Raw genomic sequence first — 23,101 nt, forward strand, 5'->3', positions numbered from 1 at the left:
CAAAACTCTAACACTTTTTTACAATTGCTTGGATACAATACACATCAACCTCAGATCATTTGTTCATTGAACTAAAATGACACAACTTAACATCAAAGTATTACCATTTCAAAATGCAATTCACACATTACATCTGAGATCACTGTCTATTCATTTCATTACAAAGATCTAACTATCAATTGATACAGCTGCTCAAAATGATAAGTGACTGTTGCATTACTCTTAAGGCATAATTTTATGGAAACTGACAAACAATATTCCATGTTTCGATCATGAAAGTTTCAGGATAATGAGATCCATTGACATCAATAACCGAGGAGCATGGTTTCTTAGGGTTACCATAGACTTGACTGTGTCTTCTTGTTTGTGAAGGAACAGGACTGTGTTTTCCTGTCTGGGTTCCGCAGGCTTAAGTGTGTTTGTAAACTGCAGCGTAGGTTTGACCTACTATTAGAAAAAAAAAAAAAAAGGAGCGCTAATTAATTGTTCAATATCTGATACGCCGGTGATAATATAAAATAACATGTTTATAGTTTATAGAAGTTTATAGTGTTTATGGTAAATGAAGAAAAGTCATTAAGTTATATACAAGTTCTATAAATGCAAACATTGAAAAGCATGTTTGTTGTTATTCCTATATAGGATTTAGTATTATTTGTGTTTTCTTGTTTTTTGCTATGTTTTCTCCCCTGTCGTTTATTGTTATTTTGCGGGCTTGCACGCCTTGGTTGTTGTGTACAAAACGATACATAGAAAATGGGAAAACGTGTTACTGTGTGGGAACAGCTCTAGTAAGACGGGCGACCCGCCACTTAAAGGTACACATGTAAGGTACATGTATGATAACTATGGAGTGAAGCGGTGCGTTTGACTGGACAATAGGTGACAGAAAATTAAGGTTTCCAGAAGATGGGACTTTTGATTCAGATAGACTTGAGCACCTAAAAACGGTTTTGCAAAATAGGAATACAAAGCATTAAGAAATGAGAAACCAAAGCTAGCTATCTTAAAACATTTGTTAGAGAAAAGAAAGAAAAGACAACAGGCATAATTCAATCTGAATGCCCCGAAGACAAATTAAAAATATATATATATGTTTTTCAGTATAAATGACAGTCCTCAAGATACTGAAGGAAAATTACTAGATAAGTAATAAATAAGGGTAGTTTGAGACACTGCAGGTCAATATAACATGCCAACCAAAACCATGGTATCTGAATTTACTATGGATATAAATTAATATGTGTCTCTTTGTATGTTTGTACGTTTTCAGTTTGCGCAAGGTAAATGTCCATATTTTGACTTTTTCATGTACTGTATAGTCCAGAATATGACTAAGAGAGTCATAAGTCACAAATAGTTACAGAATGATAGCTAAAAAACGCCAGTTAAATATGTTGTAATAACAGACCTACAAGAAAGTCAGCATTTAACTGTACACAGAATGCTATTGCAAACAGAAATAATAATACAAAATTAAGTTATTTAAATAGGTCTTACGAATACAGAAGTTAAAAGTAACATGTTAGAAATGGAATTAGAGCCAAATTTAGAAATAGGAATCCGAGGCAACCACAAACATTCGGTGAAGGTTTCTTACATATTGATAAATAGATAACCAGATACTCCAGGAAATTAACGATGTGCTCATTTGGAAGCTATGAGTTCCACAATGAAGAGTTTTTAAATCCCTAGAAATAGATCCCTAAATACAATGTGTAGGTAAGAAATTAACTATTGATCAGTTCAATCTGGATTCGGGAACAGTTCTTCTGAACCTGTACTGGTGTAGATTGGACTTCAATAGGAGGAAGTGACACAATAAAGACATGAGCCACGCAGGAGGACAGTCTTAGTGCCCACGCAGGTTCTTAGTTGGGGAAATCATTGACTGGACACATTTTTTGAAAATGTGCTTTCCTGAAGTACCTGGACATCATTATTCAGATCAATGAAAAGGCTTATTTTCCAAAGATTAAATACATTCATTAACTACAATAATGTAGTGAAATGTATATAAATAGTAATAATACAAATCGATCAAATATAACTTGCATTTTCTTGTAAGAAATTAGGAATAGGAGAAAGAACAGCTGTTGGGATGCAGTGCGATGTTATCCAAAATTGAAAGCGGTTGAGAAAGGAGAGTTTGTTCTGTGTGAGACAAATGTACTGCCACGAGAGACTCTGATGGTGATTGACTGGAATATGAGGGAAAATAATGAAGTTACTACAGGTATAACTAAAGGTGTAACATAACTAATTTAATGAAACATAGTCATGGCAAGTTATAAAACTGTTTGGAAATAGTCCTTTCACAAACAGAAATACCCTATCAATTAGGAAGAGGGGGGCAGGGGGCAAGGGCCGTATGTGCTCCTCTGCTCCCCCTGTTCGCCTGAGCAGACAAGCAGCCTGAGATGAGAGAGAGAGAGAGAGAGAGAGAGAGAGAGAGAGAGAGAGAGAGAGAGAAGTCAGAGACAAGGCAGAGACTGTAAGTACGTGTAAGGGTTCATAACTTATTACAAACAGAGCAAGAGTGTAATGAATGGTAATTTACACTGCTTGTATTAATAATGATAATAATATTGATGTTGATACAGACGAATACATCACATACTAGATGACAACCGCATAAAACTAATAATAATGAAAATAGGAATAATAGGAGTATGGAAATAATTTCAAATTATGGTTTATTGGTAAAAAATGAATTGAGAAACAAAGATTAATAACTGCCATCATTTACCCAACTACTATTAACTATGGTGTTGAAGGAGCTGCTGTAATAGTTATTGTAATGTTCTCAGGTATTTAAGTTAGATAAAAGGACAAAGATAAGCACATTGTTTTGAAACTTTGACAACTCCACACAAAAAGAGTATCTACACTAGGAAGTAAAGCTGATTCAATAAACACAGGAGATATGATGCTGCTGACGACAGCTGAGTGCTGTACTGAAATAATTTGATAAATGAGATAAATTGGAATCAAGATTATTATTATTTTGAATTGTCCCTTTACTAGAAACCTTATAGATTGTGCGAATGTCAACTAATGTGATAGAGATGCCTTTTATAAGGACGATCTCTGATGTTGTGTGAACCACACATTGTGTCTTCAGACTGATTTATTCCACATGGCAGATATGCATATTATGAATCGTGTCCTGAAGGAACCGATGTCTGACCCATATGGAGAAGATGCTGGTGTTCTTGTTGAGACACAGTAGGCCGAGGGCGCGGCTTTAAAGACAGCCTCACAGCAACTTGAACAGACCAATGCTGAGGTCCACTACGCTGAAGTGATGCTTGACTCAGTGGAGAAATAAGTTAAAATACTATAATTAAAGGTTTTCCAGATTATAGGAATCTACAATATATTGTGAAACTGCTCAGATGACGTCCGCAGTAGCACATATTCTTCTATTGATAGTTTAATTTATAATGTACTATTAGTGGAGATGTCACATTATTCAAATGAATAGAATGACAGCCATGAAGTCAGAATCAGTCCATTGCCCTTCACTTAAGATTTGTACAATGTATAATGTTTATAAATCAAAACGCAACAAATATATGTACAATACAGTTTACAAACTGAATTTGTAAAAAAGAATGTTTTGCTGACTTTTGTATTCTCTTTGAAGCAACAAAATGTATGTGTTATGTATGTCGTAACTAGGGTTTGACTTTTATGACCTGGGGCTGGATGAAATTTAATTTGAGATGCACTGTAAAAGCTCCAGGAAATTGCAACTGGCCACTGCACCTTCCATAAGAGAGCTCAAACATTTGCTAATGCATTGGTTGCCTCACAGGCACTCTTTCCCTGGTTTGCCCATGTGGCGCATGGTGTTGGCCACACGGGCAAAGGGGGGATGTGTGCATCAGTCTTTTAAATTGGTTTGCCCCAGGTTTTATAGTAACAGCTTAGCAATATTGTAGAACTTGCCACATTTGTCAAGCTCATAATCCTGCAATATGCAAATAGATTGTGTTCAAAAGCTTAAATGTTGTGGATATGAATATATACTTGTAATAATATATAGGTGTTCTAAATGGGTTGAAGCCTATCCCGTAGGAAGGCTGAAGTAGTAAAAGTAGCAAAAATACAGTTAAGGGATGTTATATGTAGATTTCGCATTCCAGGGAAATTTCCAGTGATAGGAACACTCACTTCACTGGGACAATAGTGCAGGAACTATGCAAAGCCCTGCGAGGTAAACAACATTTTCACTGCCCCATCAGGCTCAGTCAGCTGGAGCAGTGGAGAAACAAAATGGGATATTAAAGAATAAGCTGTCTAATATATGCAAACAAACAGGACTCAAACGTCCAGATCCCCTTCCTATAGTCCTAATGACAATGAAATCGTCAGCAAATTGAGAAAAACAGGTCTTTCTCCGTGTGAGATTATTATGGGATGACTTATGAGACTCTCCATCACTCCTCCATTGTCTGTAAGGGAAATGGACATCCACTTGATGGATGATGCTATGTTGTCTTTTTGTATGGGACTAACACGTGCTTTCGAAGCTGTCCATTCACAGATGAAAGCCGCCCAGACTGAACCATCCCAGCAGGTTTACCACCCCTTCCAGCAAGGTGACTGTGTATATCAAAGCACACAAGAGAAAGTCCTCCCAACAGCCCAGGTGGACAGGGCCCTACCAGGTGCTCCTGACCACCCACACAGCTGTGAAGTGCCTAGGAACGACGACATGGATCCACTCCTCACACTGCAAACTTGCCAATCGAGGCGATCAGCACAACCCTGGTGGAGAACAGAGGGATAAAGGAATTGTTCTTCCACATCAGATTTGACATTACTGTATGTATGCAGGCCCTTGTAATTGCTTTTCCAATACTGCCAACTGGTTATTGATGATTGATTTCACATTGTGGTACGAGTATCGAGTGAAATGCGTGCTATCCACCTCAACAACACAGCGATAACATGGAGCCGGCAGGTGATCCAGGTCACAATAGAGGTCAAGCAGTGGGAGGAGGAAGACGTGGTGGTCAAAGGTGTAGCGTAAGGTACACTTATAAAATTCAATTAAAGAAGTGAATTTATAGTATCACCTTATCACGAATCCTGGAATCTTGTAGAACTCAATTTCTGTAATAATTGGACGCAGACACCAATTCCAAAGATATAAATTGTCAAATTTATTCAAAAACAAAGACTAAATGTAGCACTACACTAATTATACAAAAGGGAAAAACTAATTAAAATTCAACTCTAGATCAACAAATCAAAGACAAATCACTTCCGTGACCAAATCAAAGACCATGGGATCGCATATGATAACACACAAATCATTAAACAAAAAAGGTTATAAACACATTGACTACAATACCGGTTAGTAAGACGAAGGTGAGTCTCTCATTAGTATTGTTAGTCAGACATTCAATAACTATGCAGGTTAGTATTTATGTCAGGTAACTTCTCGTTATATATATATCAGTCTCATTAACGTTTAGGTGGAGAGAAAGATCCTATCATTACTTGTTACCACAATTTCCCTTAACTGATTATTATTCAATGATTAAGGATAGGCAGGGCCACCTATAATCTGGTGTCTATTAACTTGTGTCAATTTCAGACTAAACAGTTAAACAGGAATGAGAAGATATTTCTCGGCGTTGACAGATTTTATTTCTAAAATTATCAACAAAACAGTTGAATGCAACACACATTTATATTTAAGAAAACTAAATGATATTACACATTCTAGAGTTATGAATCACAGATTAACATTTCTAATTGATTTCTCAAATGTCATGAATCACAAACTCCAAACTGTTAAACGTATGTGAACTTCGTCACAGAGAGGCCTCTCTGGCTTCGGGCTCAGATAACAGCACACGGCACGAGGTCCGTGTGGTTTGGAACAAAGGCAGTCCGGTTCGGCTTTGTCCAAGAACTTCCACTCAGTCGATGCACCTGGAAGTTGGGGTTTCGCGAATGTAGAGTCGTTTCCAAACAGATTTTCCACTGGTTTGAAGGCTCCAAGGTTGTGCACAAAATCTTCTTTGTAAGCAGGGTTCCACCGTAGTTACTTGAAGACAAAGTCTTTGAGGAAAGCAAGGCCCTGTTCGTTCCAAGGGTCAAGTTTCTTAAGACTCAAATAGCTATTTAAATGACTTTCGTATTCAGTCGACTTAGTCAATTGTCCAGCTGGATGGCTGGGCACAGGCGGGCAGCGCAGTCTGTAAAGTTCTTTATTTAATAAAGTCCTTTAAAAGAATTCTTCGTACGGCTCAATCTCCTTCTCCCAGTTTAACCCTTCTGTTGCTGGTAAAGACTTAGTTGGTTTCTGGTTCCGGTTCTGGCAACAGAGATACAAGTTGAGCTGTGGCAGCGAGTTACTGGTTTAGGTGAGAGAGAGAGAGAGATGCCGTGCGTTACCCTTTATACGCCTGTCAGATCAATAGGTGATTGGTTCTTTAGTTTGTGAGATTGGATTTCGGCTTCAGCCCCCAGTGTCCTATTGGAGGGGGGCTTGATTTATGACTGATGTCAATCCATGCCATCTTTTGGAAATGCCGGTTGGCACGGGTTCGTAGCTCTGTGTCGGGATTTCGGCTCTCGTCCATTTCAAAGAGTTTTTATTTCCTACAGGCCCCCTTCAACAGACATCTCACAGCAGGGATTCCAAGCTATTTGGCCCATTCTCGGTGCCATCCTCCCAAGACTGTCACTTTGATGTAAACCAGTTCACATGCTGATGAGTTAAGGAAATCTGATAAATTTGGGGGGGAGAGGTCTTCTTTAGATCAGTGCTTCAGCTCAGAGCTAAAATGCTCTTATCAGAATACACCCAACATAACGCTACACTGGTTAATTCTGTTCTGGGAAAACCACAATCCTGCAGGTTTAATAAGTCTCTCTACACATCAGTCCCTGAGTACCTTCAACCAATGGTCATTTTGACCAATTAAGCCCAAGAATTGAGTCAATTAAGTTGTCATGGACTACCCAGTGAAGACGTGAACTCACGACTAGGTCACACTGTGAGCTCACCAGAGCAGACATTACACTGAGCTCACTGTGAGCTCACTTAGCGCTTTTCCAGCGACATGGTGCCGGTGCTGGAGCCGGAGCTGCTGCTCGGCCTGGGATCCAGCTGATCTTTTTTGAACCGGCCCGCTTTTCCACCGGTTTTGACGTCACTGGATGTGGGCGTTTCCAAGCATGGAGTAGAAGTGGAGAAACACAGCAATAGTAATCAGCACCGAGGCGACTGCGTCTTTAAACCCCATTTAACATCACAATCAAACTCATTCCGCGTCTATGGCAAATCGTAACCCTAATGTTACAAATGTTCCCTAAACACCTATTTTGCAGGATCAATAAAAAATTATTAGGATTTTTTAAACTTTTACTGACACACATAGTTAATAGCAATGTGTTATAACTTTACCGAAAATAATAATCTGTAAATCTTTAATTGTTTAGACGTTATTAAGATATAATGCATCTTTCACATAGGGAACATTTGTAACATGTTAGGAAAAACAAACAAATGATTTGAAAATATTCATAATTACAGCATACAATTTGTCAGGCTTCATAACAATGGTATTTATAACATACTCTGTAAAAATCAAGCAAATAGCATTTGTGGTTCACGAGAAAATATATATATATAATCAAAGCTATCAGACTATAGCAGCCGGTGTATGAAGACACATACGATTATACAGCATTATTTGGCAGCTTCGCAAGACCTAATTTGAAACGTTGTTGGTAAGTTACATAATTAGTGGGGACCCGCTATTTGCAGTTCTTCCCCTCCATAATTGCTAAAATAAAGTTTTACTGACATTTTATTGACCCTACCACTGCATAGGGCACATCTGTAACATGAACGCTACTGAATGGCACATACATTGAAAACTACGGAGAACTGAGACAAATCCACTTTACACTTCATAAATAATCTTAAAACGTTTCCAACCAAGGCAACACCCACTTGAAATACGTTCATTCTCATTTTTGGTAAACAAAAAGAGAGATTGTTACATATGTTCCCTATGATGCATCTACAGAGAGAGAGAGACAGACAGACACTAACTCTCTCTCTCTCTCTCTCTCTCTCTCTCTCTCAGCTGGGAGTGTGTGGGAGGGGTCTGCAGTGAGCGGGAGTGCTGCTGAGAGCTCTGTCCTTTGGCTGCGTTTTTTTGTTGCTTTACTTTTTTCAGTTTGTTAATTTTGTCTTCTGTTTTCAGTGCTTTTCTTATTGTGGGGGAACAGGGGAGGGGAGGGGGGAGTACCGGTAGTTCTTCCCGGGTCGGGGGGTCGGACCCCCTGAATGCGTCTTTTGAAAAACTGACCCGACGCCATGGAGTCAAGATCGCTCCGGTGCAGTTCTGCCCCCTAGAGCAGTGTGTGTTAGCGGTTGGGGAGGTAGCAGGGTGTGAAAATATCAAGTCTGCTGCCATTGTTATCTTCTTAAAAACCACTGATCTGCTCAATCAGCTAGTGGCTAATGGCACAGTGTTAGACGACACTTTCACCCCGGTGTTGCCGCTCGCTGCTCCTGCCCGGAAGGTAACGCTGTCTAACGTCCCTCCGTTCATCCGCACCGGCTCGGGCAGCTGATGTCCGGCATTAAGAGGGTCCCGCTGGGCTGCAAAGCCCCGCAACTGAAACACGTCGTGTCCTTCCGAAGGCAGCTGTATATGATCCTCAATAACATCAATGAGGATCTTAATGTCTCCGAAGTTGGATCTCTCTTGCTGCCACCACCACGAAGATTGCTCTTTAGTAATGTTGGAAAGTCAAAGACAGCAACCGTCAGGGTTCTTGCATATGACGTATTCGTGCTGCACCTCTCTGCAAGGATCCAGGACAGTTTGTCAATGTAAACTCCAGTGCCTGGGAATATTTCCACCTAAAAGACAATGGTAAATAAAAAACAAGTATATCCCCAAACTATTCTTATATTATGTTAAGTGGAATACATTATCAGTAAGGCTGTGATTTTGTTACAGAAATGTGTTATTAAAGACCACAGTATGTCTCAATTCTAAGTTTATTAATTTACAGACATAATTAAGTCAGTGAATCTGTGTCACCCATAATTCAATTACATTCTTATTATCAACTTTAACTATGAATATAACTGATAATGTAGCATCATTAGATTGTTTACAACCAATATTTGTTTTCAATATATATATTTTTACCTTGTCTTTGTAATATTGTAGACCAAGAGTGTTATACCTGTTTTGGTGATTCTTTGTCAGATTCAGAACAATTTGCTGTGGGGCTGTCAGAACCACTTGATGGTGACACACTTTTGTCTTCATTGCTGATAAATGTGGCTTTTGTTACAATTTTTTTCAGATTGTCCAAAAGGTCTGGAATCTCTGGAGAAAAAAACCTTAGTATTAAATGATAATCATTTCTAGTAATATATTTAATACAAAGTGAAAACAAAACCATCAATGCCTGCAATTATACTTGAGAGACTTGCTCTATGTTATTGGCAAACTGACCTTTTTGTGGGTCATTAACATTAGCTACGAAAAAAATAAAAGAGATAAAATACAAGAATTACCAGGTCTAATGTAATGCATATAGTCATTAATGTAGGATTATGAAGTTATGTTGAAAAACTTTATTTAATAATCAGTATTATTAAACTATTAGACAGTGCACATTAAGAGTCTGTATTGTGGTTCTAGATTACTTCAGTATGATCAACTATAATACATTACTCTGGAATCTAAATTACTGAAGAATAACATTTATCAAGGTAAGGAATTATTTGCTATAAATAAAAAAACTTACCATCAATCATACGGTTTCGAAGACATTGGTTTTCATTTTTAAGTCTTGTGTTTTCCTTTTCGAGCTGCTTAACGTTTTGCTGTAGCTCAACTTCACTGGACTCTTTAAATGTCTGTAGAATATGACGGGATCTAATTCTTGAAGCTCCATCGGTTTTCTTTCTTATTTTGTGCTGTATTCAGAGAGGAAAAGAGTTTAAAATGAAAATATATATATATATGAATATGATTAAAAAAAAACAATCCTGCAATACATTTATTTAATATTTGCAGTAATTATCTCACCGGTAACTGTGGTTCATCAAGGTCACTATCATCTGAAATTTGAAGTTTTTTGTTTGGTTTAGGTACTCTCTTCATTTTAGGACAGGGCATTTTTGTTAGGTCATTAAGTTTTCTTCTTAGTTCGCCTTCTTTTCCTAAAATAAAAATAAAATAAATAAAACCCTGCATTATGTCCACAGATATTTGGGGATTATATTTATTTGTCATAAAAATACTGTGCTTTGACCACACAAATTAAGATGAACAGCCAACACTGAATCAAAACTGAAGTTAAATTATATCTGGTTTAATTTATTTTGTGATTTGGGGGATTTTATTGTAAAGCACAACACACAATAAATCGTTCTTACAAATGCCAGTCAAGTATGACGAGTTTTTAGCGCCCTCACCACCACCTACCATGTTATAAGAGTATGTTAGACGTACAACACATTAATAACTTAAACATTCATTTCAAATATACTGTGATTGTATATATCAAATAGCATGTAAAGACTTTAATGTTTTTTTTTTTTAAATAAACATTGTTACCAGTCATAATGATCTGCGCTTCATGGACAGGCCATCCACCTTTTGGAGGTTTGTTCGTGTCTCTCCACTCTGCTCTGAAGTTTCGAGTCGTCTCTTCGTCATCATCAGCAATGCTGAATAAATCAAAATTGCGAAAGCAAGCAGTGGGAATCACGCTGTAAGAGTCTTTGTCGACCCCGCTTTCCCACTTCACCAACGCGTGCATCACCGCCATACTACCTTCACCTTCTCGTCCGTTTTTTCTGCACCTTTTTCCCCCGACAAGTCACGGCACAAAAAACAGTCCCGCTCTGCATTCTGGTACTTGGCGTTCTTAATAACACCAACAGGGTGTAATCGCATAGACCACTCGAGTATAAAGTACTACATATCCCATCTGTTACAGTTTTTTTTCTTCTTCTGAAACTGCAAGCGCACTACATAAAGTTTGGCAAATGAAGAAATTTGGATGATGAGTTTACAATCTTATAAACAGTATTTAAGTAAACCTAGATATGCAATTCCAAAAAGAACAGCATCGAGATGGAGAAACAGGATACAAAAATAATAATACAATGTTTATACTTTTTGTATTTTAATTACAGTATGTAATTATTGCCTTTTGATTTACATTTACAGAAAAAGAACGGCGGCAAATGTGGACTACCCAACAAGAAGCAACAAAGTTACTAAAATATCAGATTCTCAGGTAAGCTTCATGCAGCCATACATGTATAATTATAAAATCAATCCAAAAAATAGACCTTGTTTACCCTACAACTGATTTGAGTGTTAATTCTATTTAAGATATAAAAAAATATTTTGTTTTCTGAACTAATAATCTGTGAACATTCTATTATCTCTATAATTTTAATTAATACATTTATTTTATTATTGGTGGAACATTATATTTTTCAGCTCAGATGATTTCACGTACCATCAATTTTTCTGTTAATAAATGTGCAAAAACAAATCAGATGGATAGGCCCCTACATATGAACATTAAGTTAAAGGCCTAGAGTGAGTGTTCTTCACTTCCAGTCATGGCGGGCCACAATCCAGCTCTTTGTAACTCATCAACAACCAAAGACCTGGGAAAAGGGTTAAATGGCTTCAGTTAAGCCAATTAGGTAATTAAGAGCTCAACTGGAAAAAAAACAGCAGGCATAGGGGTACTTTAGGACCACAGTCACTGATATAACCTACAATGTTGTTGTAATGAAAATCAGCAGACAGTGGGCCTCCTCCAGGACTAAGGTTGAGAAGCACTGGTCTTGAAGACCACAATAACAATCGACCTCAAGGGCTAGGGATATTCGAGGTGATGCTAAACCAGTCCTGAATGTTTAAATATAATGTTATTTTCTTGTAGTGTGCCGTTGCTGTTAATGCAACCAGTTATATTGAGCCATCAAATACAGAAGCTGACGAAAGACATCAACATGTAAATTTAGTTGTAAATTTAAAGTGTGTGTGAAAAGTATTTTGTATATGGAGATTAACCCATAGTTTCACAGATAAATTGTGGACCAGTGATATTCAGGATCTTCAAAACAAGTCCTGAATGCTCAAACTTAACACTTCTTTTTTTAGAGTGTCGTTGCTGTCAATCCAGCCAGTGATGTGGAGCCATCAGATACAGAAGCTGATGAAAAACAACATGTAAATTTCCTAAATTAATATGGTGCATCAAAATACTTATTTAGCACTTTCAACTGTTTCTTTGTGATTCCTAAAATTACTTTACAGGCTGGGGCTGGGGGAAGACACTGCGCCCGCCTGGAGAAGCCTGTACAAGCCCCCCTCAATAAGAGAGCTGGCAATCTGCAGTGGAGGGTGTTACACACCATTATTGCTGTCAATTCTTTTATTACTGTTCTTAACCCTGCTGTGTCCGACGCCTGCCCATTCTGTGCTCAGAGAGAGACCGTGTTTCACTGTTTCAGCACTTGCTCTCGGTTGTCACCCATTTTTAGTCTTTTAACTCGTCTTTTTACTGATCTTAACCTGATTTTTAACACAAAGGTTTTTATTTTAGGGGCGCGATACACCAGAAAGACCAAACATGTGGACCAGCTGGTAAACTTCTTGCTGGGCCAGGCTAAAATGGCCGTCTATAAGACTAGGAAGAACAGAGTGTGTGGGGAGGGCAGTGAGGATGCAGTGAGAGTGTTTGCCATGCTGGTCAAGTGCAGAGTCAGACTAGAGTTTAACTATTACAGGCTGATGAATGATTTGGAGAGTTTTGAACAGGTCTGGTGTATTAATGATGCCCTTTGTGAATTGTATGACGGGGAGTTGGTTTTTATTATGTAATTCATTTATAGGGTTTAGTATTTGATGGTTGTTTTGTTGTGTGTATTGGGTTGCTTTCTTTAAAAGTGTACAGATCAGTGGCGGAGTTAATGCTTGTTGGGGGGAGACAAACAAAGGGGAACACTATTTTTTATTTATTTATTTATTTTCTTTTGTATGAATTATTGCGTGTTGCAAACAGGCAATGAAGTCTGATAAAAGTCAAAAAGTCTCTCTCTCTCTCACACACACACACACAGCCAGCAAGACACACAGAGCCAGCCAGCTCAGCGATGACATCACAAACATCTCTCTCAGGTGACTCCTATGACATCACAGAGCACGTACATTCCGTTGCTTGCCGTCTGTCAACCACTCAGTCACTGCCAGCCAGACTGGCTGGCTGACTGGATGGTGGGGCTGCTTGCTGCTGCTGCGTACCTTAGCAAGCTTATTTGCTTGACCGGCCTTCCTCCTCCGCCCACATGCCCACCTATGTCCGATCTGCTGTTCACCTGGATCACAGCTCCGCCCCAACAAGGCAGAGCCTCCCAAGAATGGTACAAACTCACCCACGATCCCCTCCACGGAAAGCTATAGCAAAAGGCAAAAGCATTATACGTAATGAAGAGGAACCCGAGTCCAAGACGCATCCGACCAGCCATACATATTTGTGTGTATTAAAGATCACATTTTATTACATTTAGATTTTCTGTACTTTATTACATCTTTTTGTGATTTTTAAATGTATTGTTTCTTTTCCTTATATATGTATGTATGTATGTATGTATGTGTGTGTGTGTCTGTGTGAAAGTGTATGTGTTTGTGTGTCTCTGTGTGAAAGTGAGTGTGTGTGTGTCTGTCTCTGTGTTTGTGTGTCTGTCTCTGTGTGAAAGTGAGTGTGTGTGCGTGTGTCTGTCTGTGAAAGTGTGTGTGTGTGTGTGGGTGTGACAGTGTGTATGAGTGTCTGTCTGTCATGTAACTCGCACATCTGTGAGGGCACCATTTTTGCAGAAAGAGATGTACACATTTTGGAGCAACATATGCTGCCATCCAGACATCGTCTTTTCCAGGGACATCCCTGCATTTTTCAGCAGGATAACGCCAAACCAAATTCTGCCCAGATTACAAGCGCATGGTTGCGTAGGCGGAGAGTGCGGGTGCTAGCATGGCCTGCCTGCAGTCCTGACCTGTCTCCGAATTGAGAATGTGTGGCGCACTATGAAGTGCAAATTAAGACAACGAAGGCCCTGTGCAGTTGCGCAGCTGAGGAAATGCATAATGGATGAATGGGGGGAAATCCCACTTGCTAAACTTAACCAAGTGGTGTCTTCAGTGCCCAAGTGCTTAATAAGTGTTATTAAAAGAAAAGGTGATGTTACATAGTGGTAAACAGTCGACTGTCCCAACTTTCTTGGTTTCTTTTCACTGCTAATGAGATGCTGTAGAGTGAGTTAGTTATATTGCTTTCAGGAGCTCTAATCGTATTGATGAGTTCATGCAGCATTTGTAATTGAATTTCAAAAAGAAATCCTTGCTGTCTGGCCTGTGTGTATGAGATGTACTCTGTCAATCTTTGGCTAACAACTGAAACATTGGTAGAACAAAAATGGCAACATAAAAAAGAAAAGTACATTTTAAAAGAGCACATTAAATAGGATGAATATACAGTTTTTTACAATCACTTTGTCACTAATTTCAGAACCTTGATGTCATTTTTCAAAACTCTAGACACAAAACTCAAAACGGTCATCACTTGTAACACAGGCTGTCCAATGTTCAAAACATTGCATTGTGCATTCATATCTTTAAAGAAACCTTGCACTTGCAGACTTGTTGGTTCAAATAATTCATTTATCATGAAATACCATAGTAACATTTATTTAGATCACCCACACAGAAGATACCGATAGTTTCACTGTGTAGTTGTTCGTACAATCATTAAATATTGTAGTACAAAATATGTGATACATGTTTCATTATGGTACTACACATAAATACATCACTGTAAAAGGACTAGTAGAGAGAATACTACAGACACAGTGGAATCATTGAACAAAATCTGAAATGTATTGATGCAATACAATCAAATCACACCATAGGTTTCTTTGAAGCCATGCAACAATAATTAGCTACAAAAAAGAACAAAACTACAGTAAAATGTCAACTGCAGTGTTCCTCACCTGGCTTAGTGTAAAACAAAGGATTGATTACTGTACTTCTGAATTTCCATCAGCCCTGTGTTCAGGTTCAGGTTCTCACAACCATTTTTCACAAGAGGCATCTTGAAACTGAACATACCTGAACATACTCAGTCATCAGCTGCTTCACTCTGTCTGCATTTCTTTCAAAAGGCACACTATACTCTGTGCTACACATTGGTATGCAGTATACAGTCATTTGACAATTGAGAGTAGCCTAATGTTTAGTGCATGCTGAAGACTTGCCGCTTCTCAGTACGGACATTTCTGATGATTGAGGCCACAGTTGATCCTGAGTTGATTCTGAGGTTTGATTGAATCATTGTAGCTGCCTCAGTCATGGTCATGCCATGATTTACAACATGCTCTACAACTATTTCTCGGATTTCACTGGACACTATTTGCTGTTGCTGCCGCTGTCTGGTCCGTGGCCTTGTCCTCTACCACGTTCCCCCAACACCTCTCAAATGAGGCCCATGGCTGCCTCTCTGGTGAGGCCTAAGCCCTCCTCTATGACGAGGCCCACGACCACCTCTCAGAAGGGGTGCATGTCCCCTTCCATTCCTTTGACCACCACGTCTTCCTCCTCCCACTGCTTGACCTCTATTGTGACCTGGATGACTTGCCGGCTCCATGTTATCACTGTGTTGCTGGGGTGGATAGCACTCATTTCACTCGATACTCGTACCACAATGTGAAATCAATCATCAATAACCAGTTGGCAGTATTGGAAAAGCAATTACAAGGGCCTGCATACATACAGTAATGTCAAATCTGATGTGGAAGAACAATCATCTTCAACCAGGTTGGAGCGTTAGTTGCAATGCCTTTAATACACGCAGCGTGGAGAGGAACAGTGACTCAAGTAGATCCCAAAGTCGCTCTGCCTTCATTTTAACAGTCAGAGCTTTTATACACAAAAATCAAAGAGCTGGTTATAATCAGAAAGTCATTACTATGTTATCTTAAAAGTTAGCTAAGCAGAATTTATATCATTATAGGACAGAGTTCATAGATCAACACATGGATTAGGGAGCAGGCACTTCAATCATACTGTTTGACATTGTCTCCAAGATTCTCATCGTAAATAACAAACAGAAATCAAACTACCTTCTGGCCTGACCTTCTAGCTTGACCTTATCTTTCTTAAGTATACAAGAGAGAAAAACAGGTATTAGAGAAAAAAATTCTAACTTTCCTTCCACACTGCAAACATGGTGTGGAAAAGTGCTACATGATGATGAATGATGATGAAATATTACATCCATAGATAATGTAGTCCAACTGGTTCATGCTCCTCGTTTATTGATGTCAATGGATCTCATTATCCTGAAACTTTCATGATCGAAACATGGAATATTGTTTGTCAGTTTCCATAAAATTATGCATTAAGAGTAATGCAACAGTCACTTATCATTTTGAGCAGCTGTATCAATTGATAGTTAGATCTTTGTAATGAAATGAATAGACAGTGATCTCAGATGTAATGTGTGAATTGCATTTTGAAATGGTAATACTTTGATGTTAAGTTGTGTCATTTTAGTTCAATGAACAAATGATCTGAGGTTGATGTGTATTGTATCCAAGCAATTGTAAAAAAGTGTTAGAGTTTTGAAAAATGTGCATTTTGATCATCGGGTGTCTAGAGTTTTGAAAAATGACATCAAGGTTCTGAAATGAGTGCCAAAGTGATTGTAAAAAAGTGTAATATCAGGGGACAGTGGCTATTAGTGATCTGGCCTTCCGTGGCCTCTGTATTAATGTAACAGGTCACATTGTATGTGTACACTGATACTTGATAGTATAATATAGTACAAGTAAAAACATACATAGGTATCATAGAAGTATTTTGCAGAAATGATTATGGATAGTTATCAAAATGGAGAGGAAATGCTAAATCCAGTCTCCCCAGGCTGAGCTTCTATTGCTGCACCTGCTAAGTGGCTGCTGGCCCCACTATATGGATAGAGCCACACCAAGTACAAGAGTCTCCCCATTGCTATTTATATCTCCCTATCCAGTCTTCTATACGTGTCAGGTATACAAGTGTGTGTGTGTGTGTGTGTGTGTGTGTCTGTCTGTCTGTCTGTGAAAGTGTGTGTGTGTGTGTGTGTGTGAAAGTGTGTGTGAGTGTCTGTCTGTCTGTCTGTCATGTAACTTGCACATCTGTGAGGGCACCACTAATGCAGAAAGAGATGTACACATATTGTTTATTTTCCATATATATGTATGTATGTATGTATGCATGTCCAATTGCTTTGACAATACAAATGAATTGAATTGAGAGGGAGAGAGAGAGAGTAAGAGAGAGAGAGAGAGACAGACAGACAGACAGACAGAGAGACACACACACACACACACACACACACACACAGAGAGCCAGCCAGCCAGCTCAGCGATGACATGACGAGCCTCTCTCAGCTTACTGCTATGACATCACAGAGCACGTACATTCCGTTTAACAAATCGTTAAACAAAAAAGGTTATAAACACATTGACTACAATACCGGTTAGTAAGACGAAGGTGAGTCTCTCGTTAGTATTATTAGTCAGACATTAAATAACTACGCAGGTTAGTATTTATGTCAGGTAACTTCTCGTTATATATATATCAGTCTCATTTACGTTTAGGTGCCGAGAAAGATCCTATTTGTTACCACAATTTCCCTTAACTGATTATTATTCAATGATTAAGGATAGGCAGGGCCACCAATAATCTAATGTCTATTAACTTGTGTCAATTTCAGACTAAACAGTTAAACAGGAATGAGAAGATATTTCTCGGCGTTGACAGATTTTATTTCTAAAATTATCAACAAAACAGTTTAATGCAACTCACATTTATATTTAAGAAAACTAAATGATATTACACATTCTAGAGTTATGAATCACAGATTAACATTTCTAATTGATTTCTCAAATGTCATGAATCACAAACTCCAAACTGTTAAACTTATGTGAACTTCGTCGCAGAGAGGCCTCTCTGGCTTCGGGCTCAGATAACAGCACACGGCACGAGGTCCGTGTGGTTTGGAACAAAGGCAGTCCGGTTCGGCTTTGTCCAAGAACTTCCACTCAGTCGATGCACCTGGAAGTTGGGGTTTCGCGAATGTAGAGTCTTTTCCAAACAGATTTTCCATTGGTTTGAAGGCTCCAAGGTTGTGCACAAAATCTTCTTTGTAAGCAGGGTTCCACCGTAGTTACTTGAAGACAAAGTCTTTGAGGAAAGCAGGGCCCTGTTTGTTCCAAGGGTCAAGTTTCTTAAGACTCAAATAGCTATTTAAGTGACTGACACTTTCGTATTCAGTCGACTTAGTCAATTGTCCAGCTGTAAAACTCCACTGATCAGGTGGGTCTGTGAAGTTATTTATTTAATAAAGTCCTTTAAAATAATTCTTCGCTCAATCTCCTTCTCCCAGTTTAACTCTTCTGTTGCCGGCAAAGACTTGGTTGGTTTCTGATTCCGGTTCTGGCAACAGAGCTACAGGTTGAGCTGTGGCAGCGAGTTTCTGGTTCAGGTGAGAGAGAGAGAGAGAGAAAGACTGTCCGCTGTTCCTTATAGTCTGTCAGATCAGTAGGTGATTGGTCCCTGAGTTCTTGAGATTGGATTTCGGTTTCAGCCCCCAGTGTCCTATTGGAGGGAGGCTTTATTTATGACTGATGTCAACCCATGCCATCTTTTGGAAATGCCGGTTGGCCTGGGTTCGTAGCTCTATGTCGGGATTTCGGCTCTCATCCACTTCAAAGAGTTTTTATCACCTACAGGCCCCTTTCTCCAGACATCTCATAGCAGAATTCCAAACTATTTGGCCTCTTCTCGGTGCCATCCTCCCCAAAACTGTCACTTTGATGCAAACCAGTTCCAAGCTGATGAGCTAAGGAAATCTGATAACTTTGGGGGGGGAGAGGTCTTCTTTAGATCAGTGCTTCAGCTCAGAGCCCAAATGCTCTTATCCAAATACACCCAACATAACGCTACATATGTATGTATGTATGTATATATGTGTAGAAGGAAAATTAGAAATTATTTTCTTACACCTGTTTTTCTCTCTTGTATACTTAAGAAAGATACGGTCAAGCTAGAAGGTCAGCCCAGAAGATAGTTTGATTTCTGTTTGTTATTTACGATGAGAACCTTGGAGACATTGTCAAACGGTATGACCTACGTGCCTGTTCCCTAAAACCATGTGTTGACCTATGAACTCTGTTCTATAATGATAAATGTTCTGCTTAGTTAGCCTTTAAGATAACATAGTAATGACTTTCTAGCATGTATGGATGTATGTATGTATGTATATATATATATATATATGTATGTATGTATGTCCAATTGCTTTGACAATACAAATGAATTGAATTGAGAGGAAGAGAGAGAGAGAGAGAGAGAGAAAGAGAGAGAGAGAGACAGACAGACAGACAGACAGCTCAGCGATGACATCACGAGCCTCTCTCAGCTGACTGTTATGACATCACAGAGCACGTACATTCCGTTGCTTGTCGTCTGTCAACCACTCAGTCACTGCTAGCCAGACTGTCCCTAAGACAAAGTGTACAATACTTCAATTATATCTCCTCCAGACAGATAAAGAGTATTAAGAGCTACGATGAAGTTACCCAGGAGACGTAAAAAGCTTGCATCACCTGGTATTTCCTGGAGGTCACCCATCCAAGTACTAACCAGGCCCTGGCCCGTTTAGTTTCCAAGGTCTGACGAGATCGGGCACGTTCAGGACGGTGTGGCCGCAAGCCGAGATGCCTGGCTGCATGATGTCTCTTAAAGGCTGGCGGGTATTGACGGAATTTCCAGCAAAAAATAAAAAATAAAAAAATAAAAAAATGGAGGGAAAAATAACAGTGCAGCAAAGGGTGTTGAAAGTAGCCGGGAACGTGTACAATTCTTCAATTATATCTCCTCCAGACAGAAAGAGAGTATTAAGAGCTACGATGAAGTTACCCAGGAGACGTAAGAAGCTTGCAGCACCTGGTATTTCTAGGAGATCTCCCATCCAAGTACTGACCAGGCCATGCCCCGTTTAGCTTCCGAGATCTGACGAGACGGGGTGCGTCCAGGACGGTGTAGCCGCAAGCCGAGAGGCCTGGCTGCATGATGTCTCTTAAAGGCTGACGGGTGTTGACGGAACTTCCAGCAAATAAAAAAAGAAAAATGGAGGGAAAAATATCAGTTCAGCAAAGGGTGTTGAAAGTAGCCGGGTACGTGTACATTTCTTCAATTATATATCCTCCAGACAGAAAGAGAGTATTAAGAGCTACGATGAAGTTACCCAGGAGACGTATAAAGCTTGCAGCACCTGGTATTTCCAGGAGGTCACCCATCCAAGTACTGACCAGGCCCTGCCCTGTTTAGCTTCTGAGATCTGATGAGATCGGTCGCGTTCAGGACGGCGTGGCCGCAAGCCGAGAGGCCTGGCAGCATGATGTCTCTTAAAGGCGGGCGGGTTTTGACGGACCTTCCAGCAAAAAAAAAAAGAAAAAAGAAAAATGGAGGGAAAAATATCAGTGCAGCAAAGGATGTTGAAAGTAGCCGGGTACGTGTACAATTCTTCAATTATATCTCCTCCAGACTGAAAGAGAGTATTAAGAGCTACGATGAAGTTACACAGGATAAGTAAAAAGCTTGCATCACCTGGTATTTCCAGGAGGTCACCCATCCAAGTACTAACCAGGCCCTGGCCCGTTTAGTTTCCAAGGTCTGACGAGATCGGGCGCGTTCAGGACGGTGTGGCCGCAAGCCAAGAGGCCTGGCTGCATGATGTCTCTAAATGGCTGGAGGGTATTGACAGAACTTCCAGCAAAAAAAAATGAAAAAAGAAAAATGGAGGGAAAAATATCAGTGCAGCAAAGGGTGTTAAAAGTAGCCGGGTACGTGTACAATACTTCAATTATATCTCCTCCAGACAGAAAGAGAGTATAAAGAGCTACGATGAAGTTACCCAGGAGACGTAAAAGCTTGCAGCACCAGGTATTTCTAGGAGGTCTCACATTCAAGTACTGACCAGGTCCTGCCCCGTTTAGCTTCCGAGATCTGATGAGTTCGGGCGCGTTCAGGACAATGTGTCCGCATGCCAAGAGGCCTGGCTGCATGATGTCTCTTAAAGGCTGGAGGGTATTGACGGAACTTCCAGCAAAATAAAAAAGAAAAAAGAAAAATGGAGGGAAAAATACCACTGCAGCAAAGGGTGTTGAAAGTTGCCGGGTACGTGTACAATACTTCAATTATATCTCCTCCAGACAGAAAGAGAGTATTAAGAGCTACGATAAAGTTACCCAGGAGAAGTAAAAAGCTTGCAGCACCTGGTATTTCCAGGAGGTCACCCATCCAAGTACAGACCAGGCACTGCCCCGTTTAGCTTCCAAGATCTGACGAGATCGGTCGCATTCAGGACGGTGTGGCCACAAGCCGAGACGCCTGGCTGCATGATGTCTCTTAAAGGTTGGCGGGTATTGACGGAACTTCCAGCAGAAAAAAAAAAAAGAAAAAGAAAAATGGAGGGAAAAATATCAGTGCAGCAAAGGGTGTTAAAAGTAGCTGGGTAAATGTACAATACTTCAATTATATCTCCTCCAGACTGAAAGAGAGTATTAAGAGCTACGATAAAGTTACCCAGCAGACGTAAAAAGCTGGCAGCACCTGGTATTTCCAGGAGATCTCCTATCCAAGTACTGACCAGGTCCTGCCCCGTTTCGTTTCCGAGATCTGACGAGATCGGGCGCGTTCAGGACGGTGTGGCCGCAAGCCAAGAGGCCTGGCTGCATGATGTCTCTTAAAGGCTGGTGGGTATTGACGGATCTTCCAGCAAAATGAAGAAGAAAAAAGAGAACTGGAGGGAAAAATATCAGTGCAGCAAAGGGTGTTAAAAGTAGCCGGGTACGTGTACAATACTTCAATTATATCTCCTCCAGACAGAAAGAGAGTATTAAGAGCTACGATGAAATTACCCAAGTGATGTAAAAAGCTTGCAGCACCTGGTATTTCCAGGAGGTCTCCCATCTAAGTACTGACCAGGCCCTGCCCCGTTTAGCTTCCGAGATCTGACGAGATCGGGCGCATTCAGGACGGTGTGGCCACAAGCCGAGACGCCTGGCTGCATGATGTCTCTTAAAGGCTGGCGGGTATTGACGGAATTTCCAGAAAAAAAAAAAAAAAAAAAAAATAGAAAAATGGAGGGAAAAATATCAGTGCAGGAAAGGGTGTTGAAAGTAGCCGGGTACGTGTACAATTCTTCAATTATATCTCCTCCAGACAGAAAGAGAGTATAAAGAGCTATGATGAAGTTACCCAAGTGACGAAAAAAGCTTGCAGCACCTGTTATTTCCAGGAGGTCACCCATCCAAGTACTGACCAGGCCCTGCCCCGTTCAGCTTCCGAGATCTGACGAGATCGGGCGCGTTCAAGACGGTGTGGCCGCAAGCCAAGAGGCCTGGCTGCATGAAGTCTCTTAAAGGCTGGAGGGTATTGACGGAACTTACAGCAAAAAATAAAAGAAAAAAGAAAAATGGAGGGAAATATATCAGTGCAGCAAAGGGTGTTGAAAGTAGCCGGGTACGTGTACAATTCTTCAATTATATCTCCTCCGGACTATAAGAGAGTATTAAGAGCTACGATGAAGTTACACAGGATACGTAAAAAGCTTGCATCACCTGGTATTTCCAGGAGGTCACCCATCCAAGTACTAACCAGGCCCTGGCCCGTTTAGTTTCCAAGGTCTGACGAGATCGGGCACGTTCAGGACAGTGTGGCCGCAAGCCAAGAGGCCTGGCTCCATGATGTCTCTAAATGGCTGGAGGGTATTGACGGAACTTCCAGCAAAAAAAAATGAAAAAAGAAAAATGGAGGGAAAAATATCAGTGCAGCAAAGGGTGTTGAAAGTAGCCGGGTACGTTTACAATACTTCAATTATATCTCCTTCAGACAGAAAGAGAGTATTAAGAGCTACGATGAAGTTACCCAAGTGACGATAAAAGCTTGCAGCACCTGGTATTTCC

General features: G+C 40.0%; 4 non-coding genes and 7 pseudogenes across 4 annotated transcripts; all 11 read right to left on the reverse strand.

The window, feature by feature from the left end:
• Positions 1–13,425: 13,425 nt before the first annotated feature.
• On the reverse strand, positions 13,426–13,540 carry LOC136729276 (U5 spliceosomal RNA). The gene has a single exon (XR_010808888.1). It is a non-coding gene; the product is annotated as a U5 spliceosomal RNA (small nuclear RNA).
• Positions 13,541–19,726: 6,186 nt separating this feature from the next.
• Positions 19,727–19,845, reverse strand: LOC136729583 (uncharacterized; annotated as a pseudogene).
• Positions 19,846–20,066: 221 nt separating this feature from the next.
• LOC136729008 (uncharacterized) lies at positions 20,067–20,185 on the reverse strand (annotated as a pseudogene).
• Positions 20,186–20,394: 209 nt separating this feature from the next.
• Positions 20,395–20,513, reverse strand: LOC136729397 (5S ribosomal RNA). The gene has a single exon (XR_010808997.1). It is a non-coding gene; the product is annotated as a 5S ribosomal RNA (ribosomal RNA).
• Positions 20,514–20,729: 216 nt separating this feature from the next.
• Positions 20,730–20,848, reverse strand: LOC136729623 (uncharacterized; annotated as a pseudogene).
• Positions 20,849–21,062: 214 nt separating this feature from the next.
• Positions 21,063–21,181, reverse strand: LOC136729164 (uncharacterized; annotated as a pseudogene).
• Positions 21,182–21,397: 216 nt separating this feature from the next.
• LOC136728799 (uncharacterized) lies at positions 21,398–21,516 on the reverse strand (annotated as a pseudogene).
• Positions 21,517–21,734: 218 nt separating this feature from the next.
• LOC136728937 (uncharacterized) lies at positions 21,735–21,853 on the reverse strand (annotated as a pseudogene).
• Positions 21,854–22,069: 216 nt separating this feature from the next.
• Positions 22,070–22,188, reverse strand: LOC136729678 (5S ribosomal RNA). The gene has a single exon (XR_010809050.1). It is a non-coding gene; the product is annotated as a 5S ribosomal RNA (ribosomal RNA).
• Positions 22,189–22,409: 221 nt separating this feature from the next.
• LOC136729424 (5S ribosomal RNA) lies at positions 22,410–22,528 on the reverse strand. The gene has a single exon (XR_010809022.1). It is a non-coding gene; the product is annotated as a 5S ribosomal RNA (ribosomal RNA).
• Positions 22,529–22,744: 216 nt separating this feature from the next.
• Positions 22,745–22,863, reverse strand: LOC136729614 (uncharacterized; annotated as a pseudogene).
• Between the last annotated feature and the right edge of the window lie 238 nt (positions 22,864–23,101).

This window comes from Amia ocellicauda, unplaced genomic scaffold, assembly GCF_036373705.1.
Source record: "Amia ocellicauda isolate fAmiCal2 unplaced genomic scaffold, fAmiCal2.hap1 HAP1_SCAFFOLD_30, whole genome shotgun sequence".
Lineage (NCBI taxonomy): Eukaryota > Metazoa > Chordata > Actinopteri > Amiiformes > Amiidae > Amia > Amia ocellicauda.